The sequence below is a fragment of the Pinus tabuliformis genome, chromosome 2_2 (genome assembly GCF_031772625.1).
Source record: "Pinus tabuliformis cultivar Carrire ecotype Pingquan chromosome 2_2, CPIR1, whole genome shotgun sequence".
NCBI classification, from domain to species: Eukaryota; Viridiplantae; Streptophyta; class Pinopsida; order Pinales; family Pinaceae; genus Pinus; species Pinus tabuliformis.
This window is the reverse complement of record NC_142300.1, coordinates 1,266,579,703-1,266,592,471: the sequence shown is the minus strand read 5'-3', so window position 1 is coordinate 1,266,592,471 and position 12,769 is coordinate 1,266,579,703. Positions and strand designations below refer to the sequence as shown.

At 39.9% G+C, this 12,769-nt stretch overlaps 1 pseudogene; it reads left to right on the top strand.

Moving 5' to 3' along the window:
- The first annotated feature begins 6,105 nt into the window (after positions 1-6,105).
- On the top strand, positions 6,106-7,822 carry LOC149198104 (tRNAse Z TRZ4, mitochondrial pseudogene; annotated as a pseudogene).
- The last annotated feature ends 4,947 nt before the right edge of the window (positions 7,823-12,769 follow it).

The window sequence follows — 12,769 nt, the reverse complement described above, 5'->3', positions numbered from 1 at the left end:
CAGGGAGTACCTCCCAAGCTACAAAAATCAACCCCTCCCTCTCTCCCCTATCTCTCTTCATCCCCTTTCCCATTTCCAGTTCCACCATTAATGGAACCAACAATAGAATCATCTAAAGTGTTAGAGGTAGTAGGGGAATAAATAGCCTAAATATAACATAAGTTGACCCACTAGTTCATTCAATTTGATCACACAGAATAAAATCCTCTTGTTTTAGAGCTAGTATTGATGATAGTCCATGTCCCAAAGATATTTTTCCTTAACAGAGAGACAATTTCCCTTGACTGAGTGGATCTTGTTCACAAAGTTGTTTAATCATCATATGGATTTGGCCTCAGTTATGCCTTGCTTTCTCTCTCATTCTCCCTCACTCTCTCTCTTCTCCACTCTCCCTCTCTCTCTTTATCAACTATCCTCTCTCTTTTGCTCTCTCTTTCTGTCCCCTCACTCTCTCCCTCTCACTCCCCACCTCTCCCTCGCTTTCTCTCTTTCCTTACCTATCTCTTGATCTCTTTTTCTTTCTCCCCACATCTCTCTCTCTCTCACACTCAATCACTTTGCTACTCCTTCCGTTCCTCCATCCCTATATCCCCATTTTTCTCCCAAATCTCTCCCTCTCTATATATATTTCTTACATTCTCACTCAATCTCTCCCCCTCTCTACATTTTCCTTTCCTTTTACCACACTTTGTCCCTCTTCCCTAGTATTTCTCTCCCTCATTCCCTCATTATCCCCCCTCTTTCCCCTATTTACCTCTCTCTTACATCCCTCCGTCTCTCCACCACATCACTCTTGTCTACCTTTCCTTGTCTCCCCCCTCCCTCTATCACTCTCCCCCACCAACACACATACTCTCTCCTTCTCGATTTATCCCTATCACTCCCTCTATCCATCTCTTTCTCATTTTTGCTCCCCCCCATCTATATATCTCTCTCAATCATCCCTCTCCCACTCTCCTTGCCTCTCTCCCTCCCCATCCCCCTTCCTCCCTCTCTCTCTCATGTACACAAACACACTCACTGACTCACTGACTCACCCTATCCCTTTATCTTCATCTTCCTCTCCCTCCTACACTCTCCCTCTCTTTATATCCCCCACTATCCACCCTCTCTTTTTATCTCTTATCCTTCTCTCTGTAGGTTTTAACCCATACAGAAATTACCTGCATACGAATTCTAAAACCAGAAAATAAGTAATGCGAGAGCATAACACATAAAACACATATACATAGAGATTTTCCCCTGGATCCAAAAATCGGGACTACCAAATTGCTTTTTCATTATGTTCCTTTCAATGTTACAATACATATATGTACATGTCGAAGCATCCAATACTATGGACCAAAAACTGTCGTGCCCAAAACCATGTGCGAAAACCATGCACAAAACCATAGGTAGGTCTGCCCGCCTATTATAGGGTCAAATTTTTTTTCTCAGGGCACTACCCTAGACCCCGTAGAGAGGGGCTAACTGCCCCCCTCAAACCCCCTGTGACCCCCCCGCTACACAATCGACACAACAAAGGGGGGGCTCCGCCCCCCCTCTAACCTAGTCATGGAAAGAATATAACACAACCCAACATTCTCCCGCTTGTTGTTTTCCTTCCGTAGGGGCCCATAGGAAGCTTAGTCATTTATCCAACCCTGCAATGCCCATTGTTTCTCTACACAAAGAGAACTTCTCAAAGCTCACAGATTTTGTCAATGCATTTGTAGTATTCTTCAAAGTGTCCACCTTTACCAACAACACCTTTTTGTCTTCTATCATATCCCTCACAAATTGATACTGAATCAATGTGCTTTGTCTTTGAATGACAAACAGGGTTCTTTGCCAATAAAATTGCACTTTGGCTGTCACAGTCTATCCTTATATTTCCATGTACTAACCCCATACTTGAACACAATCTCTGCAACCAAACTGCTTCCTTGCTTGCATGAGTGGCTGCTATGTATTATGCCTCTATAGTTGATAGTGCCACTACAAATTCTTTCTTACTCATCCAACTGACTTCACCTCCAAATAGGTTAAAAACATACCCACTTGTAGATCTTCTCTGATCTAGATCTCTAGCTCAATTTGCATCAATAAAGCCATGAATATCCAACACTCTGTCCAATCTTGGTCTTCCTTGGTAGCACAAACCATAATCACTAATGCCACACAAATACTTGAAAACCCGCTTCACTACTGTCTAGTGCTCCTTCCTTGGTTTTGACATAAACTTGCTCAATACTCACACTGCATGTGCAATGTCTGGTCTAGTACAAACCATCATATACATCAGGTTATCGACTACACTTGCATATGGAACACGGGACATGTCCTCTCCCTCTTCTTGTGTCTTGGGACACTGTTCAACAGATAACTTCACACCTATAGGAATAGGAACCTTCACTGGTTTACTATACAACATATTAAACCTCTTCAGTATTGTCTTGACATACTTCCTCTGGTTTAAGCAGAGCTTCATCTTTGCCTAATATCTTTTAATTTCCATGCCCAAAATATAGTTTGTAGCCCCAAGATCTTTCATGTCGAATTCGGGGGACAATTGGGTCATCAAATCTTGGATAATTTCTTTGTCATTTCCAACTATCAACATATCATCCACATACAAGACCAGATAAATAACACTGTCACCAATTAATTTAAAATACACATAGTGATCTACTTTGCTTCTGGTTAAGCCAAGTCCTTGTATAAATGTATCAAATTTCTGATACCACATCCTTGGTGACTGTTTTAACCCATACAGAGACTTTTTTAACTTGCATACCAATTCTTTCTTACCCTTCACCACAAAGCCTTCAGGTTGCTTCATGTAGATCTCCTCTTCCAGATCCCCGTGAAGAAATGATTTCTTCACATCCATCTGTTCTACCTCAAAATCAAAAGCAGCAACAATAGATAAAAGTAATCTAATAGAAGCTACCTTGGCAATAGGAGAAAAAATATCACCAAAATCAATTCCTGGCACTTGGGAATAACCTTTTTCTACCAACCGAGCTTTGTATTTCTCCACTTTTCCTTCTGCATTTGTCTTATTCTTGAACACCCATTTGCTGCCAATGGGTTTCCTTCCAGCCAACAACTCCACTAGATCCCAAGCCTCATTTTTGTGCAAAAATTCCATTTCATCAACCATGGCCTCCTTTCAAAGTTTTCCATCCTCTGAATCTACTGCTTCCTTCACAGTTCTAGGATCATCATGAGTAAGAGATAAAGAAAAATTTGAATAGAAAGCAGATGGACTATACCTTTCTGGTTGCCTTCTTTCTTGAACTGATCTTCTCACAACCGAAGTTTTTGGATGTTCATCTTCTGATTCCTCTTCAGTGGTAGAGTCTGATTCTTCCTCCTTTAGCTCAAACTCTATCTTCTCAGGTTCCTTTGGTTGGAATTCATGTCTAATAACATATTTCACCTCTCTGAACACCACATCTCGGCTATACACAAACTCCCTTGTCACTGGGTTCCAAAGTTTATAACCCTACCATCCTTATACCCAATGTTATCACCTGGATTGAACCTCAGGCTGAAAGAAGGGAATGCCAGGGTAACCACAAACCACGCTTAGCCAAGTAGCTAGCCCTACTAGGCTAAGAGAGGGCTCTCTCCATAGGGATATATGCCAAGATGAATAGATTAGATAAAGGATATTAGGCTAGGTATAGTAGCACGAATTTTTTATTGGATTTTGAAAGGGTTTTGTTGGATCAGGAGGAGCTGGACAGTTAGGGCTAGGGAATTAGGTCAGAATTGCAAGGTGTTCAATGGGGCAAGGTAGGCATAAGGTCTAGCACTCTAGGGTTTGATGGGGTGACATGTTTTAGACTAGTGAGAAGCTAAGAAGGGCATGTGAAAACCATGGATCCTTCCTAGACTACGAAAACATGAAATGGTGAATGGTTTCCCAAGGCAGAGCACTGATGTAATGAATCCAGCCTATCAACTTGAAAACATTCAACTAGAAGGAATGAAATGATTAAAAAATCATACAAAACAAATTAAAATATGATCACATAAGAAGAAACTGTACTAAAACTCCATACCACATGGATCCCATAAAAATAGTTGGAATTCTTATTAATCTCCTGCTAAACTGCTATAAAATTGTGTACAATCAAGGTCTGAGCATCCAACTGAGTCCAACCCTTTACAATGAGAAAGAAGAAGAAGATATATACATGAATTCAACCTCCTCCCATCCTTAGGGGTAGAATCCATAAGATGAGGAACTAATCTAACTAATACTGAACAAGAAACAGGAATATAGGCATTTCAAGAACTTGCCTCTAAAAGTGAAAAACTGATTCATTTGAGCTCAAACTGACTTCTAAAGCAATGAATCTACCCTCTATTACTATTTATCTATCATAGTTATATGCCAAGTCATAATTTACAAAGGTAAATAATCCTCCATGAGAGAGAATCCATGAACACAATAAAAAATTGGAAAAATGGCCATCCTGAGCAAAATCTTCCCTACGCGCAGCGCCACTGGCCCAACGCGGAACGACACTTTCAGGTCCCTTTTGGAGGCCTTCTTGGCATCTAAATTGAGCTCATGATAGCTCATTGGAAAGGTATTCAAGTATACTTTCCAAAGCACTTGCAATTTATACATTTGAAACTCATCTGGACCCTCAAAAATTGATTCTCCCAAGACTGATTCTGTGTGTCCAAAAGTGGCAGAAAGGTAATTTTTAGGATGTTTTTTGACCTTTTTGTGGACCAGTTCTGCCCGAAAAACTTTGAAAATATCTAGGGTGAATGTCCTCATCACTCTAAATCCAAAAATTCAAATCATTTCTTCATTGGGTGCCCCTAGGAAAAGCGTAGCGTCAGTGGCATTGTGCATTTAGGCAGTTTTCCTGTGTGTAGAATTTCAAAAATTTGCAAATGACAAAAAATTATCCAAAATTGCCCAAAATTGGTGAGAAGCACCATCATCAAGTGTCCTGATGAGCCAAGGAAGCTTTAGCAAGCAACGTAAGCCTATCCTCCTCCTTTTTGCCTTTCAAGGCCTGCCTTAGCTAGCTTTCATCATCTTGACCCTCATGTTGCAAATCTTGTTTCAGGTCCTGTTGTCTGTTAGAGTCGGTCCTTATAGCCCTCCGTCAGAGATCATTTCTCCTTTTGCAATTCATTTTTAGGTGTCTCGCTCGACTCACTTCGTTGCATTTCGCTAGGGGCATGCCATTGTCTGACGGAAGGGTTTGGTGTTCTTGTTTCCCTCATGCTTGTACCTGCCTGGGCTAGTCAAAATTTCTCTATGTTCATCAAAGTTCATTTCAGTCATTCATAGTCATTATGCTATTTTGGTCAAAAAGAGTTATTTTCAGAGTCTAGGTCTAGTGTTTGGTCTTTAAACATGTCGAATAATTCCCGCAGGCCATGAGGATGGGTTTCAAAGAGGTTCTTAGTTCAAAAGTTCATCATCAAACACATTTGAGGACATTTCTTGTTCAAAACTCTGTTTTGAATAAGAAATTGTTGATTTCATTTTTTGTAATAATCATGTATTTTTCCGCCATGGAGTTTTCAAAGTAGGCTCTGGTTTTCCTTTGCCAAACATCAATGCCAATATCCCTGTAAAAAAAAACAACCAAGTTCATCAGCTCAAAACTTAGAAAGCCAGTGAGAAAGAAAGTCAGTGAGAAAGCCAAAGACAGAGTTTCATTAAATGACAAAGCGCCATAGTCAAAACATTATGAAGGGGGTTTTTGAAGAAGTAAAAATTTAAAGCATCTCTTGTCAAGATATTTCAAAGCTATTTATTCCTTTGCAACAAGTGCCATTTGAAAAATTCAAGAGAAAGGTCAAGTTTGAAGTTTGAAGAGCAAGTAGTGTTTGAAAGGGCCGTGACTGTGTGTTGGTGTCAAAGCGAGACGCATTGAAATTGGGCGCGGCTCACATGGAGCACGCGACGCACTGGGAGAATAAGCGCAATGTTAATTTACACAGGCGTGGTGCACATGGAGGGCGCGGCGCACTGGGTACGCTGCGCGGCACATACAGTTGAAAGGCCTGAAACTGCTAATCCTTGCTACAAATCGCTCAGAACTTGCTCAGATTTGATAATCATGGCAGCATGTCCCCTCGATGGCTATGCTAATTCAATGCCATACTCTCATCTGCAAGTTCTGGACATATGTTTTTGAAAGTAGAGGGTCTCATCTGACTGATCGTGGGTCCTCTTCATCTGTGGAAGAGCTAGTTTTTCGTGTTTTATGTCCAAATAAGAAGATTGGCAGTATAATTGGGAAGGGTGGTAGTATTATTAAACGCATGCGTGAAGACATTGGTGTGAACATCAGAGCTATCGATTCTGTTCCAGGTCTGATGAGCACATTATTACAATATCGTCAAATCAGGTTCCCAATGACAGTATGTCTCCTGCTCAGGAAGCTTTACTGCACATTCAAAATCAAATTGTGGACTAGGGACCAGACAGGGCTGGTGTTATCACCACAAGGCTTATAGATCACATATTTCTTACACGGGTTTGCTCAGAAACTGCGGGTGGCATTCCAGGTCTTCTCCTGACGATGGCTGGCAGAGGGGATGATGGAATGACAATTAACATCTGGGGTCCATCAGATTTAGAATTTTTAATTGGTGCAATGCGGTCATTTATTCCAAATTCTACTGTTGTTCACACCAATAGTTTGGTCCAGGGCATGTCTCGGAAGAGAGGGCAGTGAATCACAATTCAAATGGAAGCATATCAACAAACTCAATTATACTTGTTAAAGATGAGATTGTGTGGATATCTGCTGTTGTTCTGTTTCCTAATGCTGTAGGAAGCTGCGGGGAACTAAAGAACAATATACAGATTTCCAAGGAGGTTGATAGTAAAGATGAAGAGGAAAGTGAAAATTTATCTCAAAAGCATCGTCGTTTAGGATCAGATAGGTTATCTGAAATCAAAAAAACTAACTCAGGAATCCAGGCGAGATATAAGCCTGGTGATATTGCTGTAGTATACATCTATGAATTGCCTGATATCAAAGGAAAATTTGATCCCTCAAAGGCTCAAACACTGGGGTTAAAGCCAGGGCCTAAGTATTGGGAGTTGCAGCTTGGAAAGTCTGTGATGTCAGACAATGGGAATGGAATGGTACATCCAGGTGATGTGATGGGGCCATCATCCCCTGGTCCTATTATCCTCCTCGTTGATTGCCCTTCTATTTCACATTTGCCAGATTTTCTCTCTGCACCTGCTTTTAGGAATTATTTTCCAGGCGCTGACAATGCATCTGAGAACCTTCAGAAACAAGTGAATTGTGTTGTTCATCTCACGCCTGCTTCTGTCACTAAATATCCAGAATATGTGCAATGGATGTCGAAATTTGGGGATGCTGAACACATTATGGCTGGACATGAAGAAAAGAACATGGAATTTCCAATTCTAAAGTCCAGTGCAAGAATTTCAACACGACTTAATTTCCTTTGCCCACAACTTTTCCCTGTTCTTGGTTTTCGTTCTCTCAATATTGCAAACAAGTCAGAAGGGGCTTCTGGTCAAATGAACCAGGTTCATGGTATCATTCCTGCTGCTAACTTACTGAAGTTTCGCTTGCGCCCTTATGCTCAACTTGGTTTGGATCGATCCTCTGTTCCCAGTTTTCCCACTGCATCAGATATCATTGATGAACTTCTTTCTGAGATTCCAGAGATTGTGGATGCTTCGAAACAGATTGCCCAGCTGTGGACTCCAGTGCTGAAGGAGCAATGTGAAAAGCCTCAGCTGATTGAACCTCCCAGTTCTTCAACTATGTTGGAAGAGCCTTGGCTACAGACAGGGGTGGTACAGTGATTTCTGAAATAAGGCAGACAATAGATGCGAATATTAGAATATTACCAAGAGAAGACCTTCCTTGGTCTGCTTTGGAAACTAATGAGTTGATTCAGATTGTAGGTGATATAAGGGTTGCGCGAGAAGCTTTAGTTCAGATAACTCCAAAACTGCAGGAAAATTTAAACCATGAAAGGTCCAGTACTGGTGCTATGGTTTCTTCATCTCTGGCACCATTAAGTAGCAGAGAAAGGTTTGAGTAGGGCTCTCCTGCTAGATCCTTCTCTTCTAGCATGGCGTTTCAGGGTGGCGGTCATCCATCATCAAGCTATCCTACTAGATAGTCTTCACCAGCCCCATGGTCATAAAAGTCAAATCGAGATATAGGCAGTGTTGGCAATTCCTCTGAGTTTGAGGAGACAAATCTTCATCAAGGGGGTTCTGTTGGATTTGGAAGAGCTGCTGGTGGGCAGAAGTTGTAATACCAGAATGCGCAATTGTAGCCATTCTAGGAAAGTCTGGGAATGGTATTGTTAAAATTCAGCAGATTTTTGGTGCCAAAGTTAATCTTCTTGAAGTTAGACCAGGAACATCTGAAGGAGTGGTTGAAATTTCAGGCGCTCCAAAGAAAACAAATGCAGCCCCATGCTTGATTCAAGCATCCATTGTCAACATCAAACCTTTATTTCGTTAATATGCCAATGAACATATTTTATGATCAAGCGCGCCTACGTAAGGAAAAAGATGGGAGAAAGAAAGAACGTTAAAGGCAACGCAGACGTGTTGAAGCTTAGGCGGCATATGAAAAAGCAAAAAGCAAGAGAAAACCTCCACGTGTAAATCATGAGGGGCTACTGGTGGCTTCCCAGGCGGAACGCGTGGTGATGTTGATATGAGTAAAATCTTGAATGATCCAGAGCTGATGGTTGCATTCAGTGATCCAGATATAATGATAGCACTTCAGGATATGATGAAGAAGGCTGCTAACTTGGCAAAGTATCAAGCAAATCCAAAGATTGCACCTGTCATTGCTAAGATGATAGGCAAAGTTTGCTGGAAAATAAACGATATCTTGATTCAGAGTCTTTAATTTGGTTCGGGAGCAGATTGGTTGCCCTGTTTAGAGCAGCACTTTAAAGCCTTCATTGTTGCAATACGTTTTTCCCATCATCAAAGGCAAAATCTCCATTCAAAACGCTATGTTTATTAAAGGTTAACTTTTATTTAAATAACAAATGCAAATTGCCAAGTCAAAGCACGCCAAATTAAACGAAAAATGCCTACCACAGCAGAGAGAAATAGGAGCGGATAGTCTATTTTTGATTTCAGTTGCAATTCAAAGGGATTTACATCTACAGATTCCACCTCTCCATTGGTCATCAGAGATTTTCAAATGGAATAATGTAATGCTGCTCTGTCCCCAGCACAGATGGACAGCTCTTTTCCTATCTTCTTCGATTGGTTTTCCAGCTCCCTATTTTTCATCGATTTGTTTTCCCACAGATGAAGTTTATTTATTGTATGAAAAATCATTTGTGAAGGGTTCTGAGTTCTGGGAAACGGTGGAGGAATAACTCAGTGTTTGGCTGTACAGTTTTGACAGAGGATTAATTAAATGGTGTAGCTCTGATTTATAAGATTCTTGCGGTATGAATTTAGCACGTGTTTCTTCCTTTATGTCTCATATGTCTTCGTTATGTTTCGCCATTCATTCATGATCGTTTCCAGTTGAATAATTTTAAGTGAGAAAGGTAGAATTAAGTCATTGCTTTGCTTTGAGGAAGTGTTCAGATTTTATGTGTTTTCTTCTTCCTAGAAAGGGTTCATACATTAATGCCCTTTTCAGCTTTCTTAAACAGTCTTTTCACCTCATTTAAATTCAATTTGTTTGCTAAAACCTCATGCCTTTCTCGCCTTATGAAATATCCCATGCCTTTGGTTAAATCCTTGTCCCACACAGCCTAGAAACTCAGTCATTCATCAAAATACCTCTTTCATATTTATTTACCTAGCCTAAAATCAGTTCTTATTTTAAGTCATCTCAGACCCTATCGAGTATTTTTACTGAGTTGACCTGGAGAGAGCCCTCTCCTGTCCTCGTAGGGCTAGCTACAAGGCTGAGCATGGTATGGTGTTATCTTGAATCCTGCCTTCCTTCAGCCTAAGGAAGATTTGAGCACTAACATTGTTGACCAGTAAAAAGGGTCTTTTTCACCTCTATTTACCTCACATTAACTTATCAATCCAGGAACGATTTTTTATCTCAAAGAGTGTACTTAGTTTGAGGTGGTCATTTGTCAGAGTAATGCTAGTAGTATAGTGCTCAGAATACAAGAGTAAACGGATGCTTAAACCAAGAGCCACTTACAGCAAAGCACTTTAAGACTTAAATCATGCATTCAGAAAACTAAGTAAATTATCAGTCAAGGGTACAATAATAGTAACTCATCCCTCTGTAAACTGATGCAACTAAAGATAATCAAGGAACAAATCATCAACCTGGGAACTAGACAACAAATGTCAATGCTCACTATAGTTTTAGATCATTCTGCACACCAAAGCAATGATGACGCAAATAACAGGAAATGGAACAACAACTAGGAAATGGAACAACGACTAGTTCTTATAAACAACAAAACCTTAATCTACAGAAATAGGTGCAGCAATCATATCCTACAGAAATTAGATAGAAATCTTTACTCTAAGAATAAATCGAGCAGCAAACAGAAATAGAACGACAACTAATTAGCAATGAAATATCGAACAACACTTAGAGCCAAATGTAAATGTACAATGAACCAAAATAAATAACACACACGGCACACTTTAATATTGAGAGAAACAGTAATATGACTTCGATACCACAAATATAAACCTCAGTTACAAAGAATAATGATTGTAATTCATAATGGAACAACAACGTCAGTTGAACAACAATCGCGATTAAGTGTAAACCATAGATGAATACATTAATACCAACTTATGAATGTTACGACACGATTACTCTGCAATTGAACAACAATAGCATTCTCTAAGGACCAACAATGTTATATCAATGATTAAAGGAACAATAATGGATTACAAAGTCAGAAATACGACATTCCTGTCACAGAGAACGATATTACTCAGTCGAACATAAATCAAATATAACAAAACCATGATGTAAAATAACAAACCACATCATATTACCGAACAATGCTAATTATGAAAACCATGCACAAATTAAAGATAACTGTAGAGGAGCAAGTGTTCCACTAGGGCTGGGCCCTTAGCCTCCAGGGACACACCGCTTGAGATTATTCCAGGATCAAAGATGAAACAACAACCAAATTTATATTAAAGCATCAAAGCAGAGTTACAATGGATCACTTCTCAACGAGAGTCGATGATTAAAGTTTCAAATACAAAGGAAAGTTACATAAAACAACAACAGGTCATCCTCACCAGGCAAGCAGTGCTGCCCCTTTTTATAATAGTTGAGCGGAGATATCAATGATGCAAAAATAGTTAAGATAGCGATCCCTTAGGATCAAAGGATCTTGGGGATTTGCCAAACTGTTAATTCCCAGTTATCCATTTGTTTCCTTGTGCCGATTTGATATCTCCTTTTCCCTTCCTTGGTTGACACGCTTCAATTTGGATCGCCTTATTTGCATGTGGTTCCCTGCCAAAGGGACAACAGTTAACTTTGCCCTGTCCTTTTCTTTGGGACGACAATATTTCGTTTTTCCATTTTTCTGCATAAGAAATGGCAATTATCAGTAGTTTTGTGTTGCGTATAAATCCCTTAGATTTTATCATGATTTCTTATTATCTACCTAGTTCATGATGCAAAGAGGTTATGAGTTTTTAAAGAAAAGATGACAAAATAATCAATAAAAGCATACCTTCTTTTGTACTCCACACACCCCCCTACTTACCCTTTTTCATGCCCTCATGAAAACATTGTAGTTGACATGTAAGGCGGTGAGAGAGTAGGCTGGAGACGGAATCTCATGTGGTGGTCTACAACCATGATGCCTAACTAGGTGTTCAAAAAGATGGCCTATCTGACCCTTAGGCATCTCATATAGGGCTTGGTATCCAGGTGTAGGGTGCTAAATAATCAGACTCTGGAACCTATATTCGAACCAAGATGGCCCTGCCCTCAAGATAAGTTCACCATAGAGGCTCAATTGATCAATGACTAATTTAAAGTTCTCATAATTGAATGGTTCCTTGAGTTGGATATTCGGATTAGAGGTCTGATATCGAAATTTAGCAGCTACAATGGCAAGGTCCTTGATGGTAAAGAAGTATTCTATCCCTTGCCGATTGATTGCTGTATGAATGGGTCCTAATGCTTCAATCACGCCTAGAGTGCTCATGAGGTTCCTATGTTTATTCCACAATTGTAATGGATCTCTAGTCTCGGCTCTTACCCATAAATCTAATCCATTTTCTTGCTTTTGGAAGGCATTATAGGCTTTAAGCCATTTGATTTGATGAACTCCAAACAAAATAAATGCCTACAGTTGGATATCCCCAACGAAAGGGCCGGGGTTCTGTTCTGTCTCTTGATCTAACACAAGGTTATGTAGATAGAATTCACACATTAATCTTTGAACCTTTACTCCATAGTGCTTACAAAAATTTATAAAATCATCAATAGTATTAATTTGTATAGGGACTCCTGCTTTGACAGCCTTAATTTTCAATTGCAAATATCGTTCCATTAAAAACAAGGCATAATTCTTAGCAGGGGCTCTACATGCTAGGACGCTAATGTACAAAGAGCATGAGGTATCCATCTGTCTGATAACTACATCTAATCTATGAGTTACCTTTGCGACTTTTTCTTCTTCCTTTCGCCATCCTTCAAAAGCCCGGCTTTCAGACAGATTGACATTCCTTAGCTGTTGTTGTAATTCTTCATACTTTTCTCGAGAAATCGTTTGTTCTATGAGTTTTTCTACTGCTTGTTGAGCT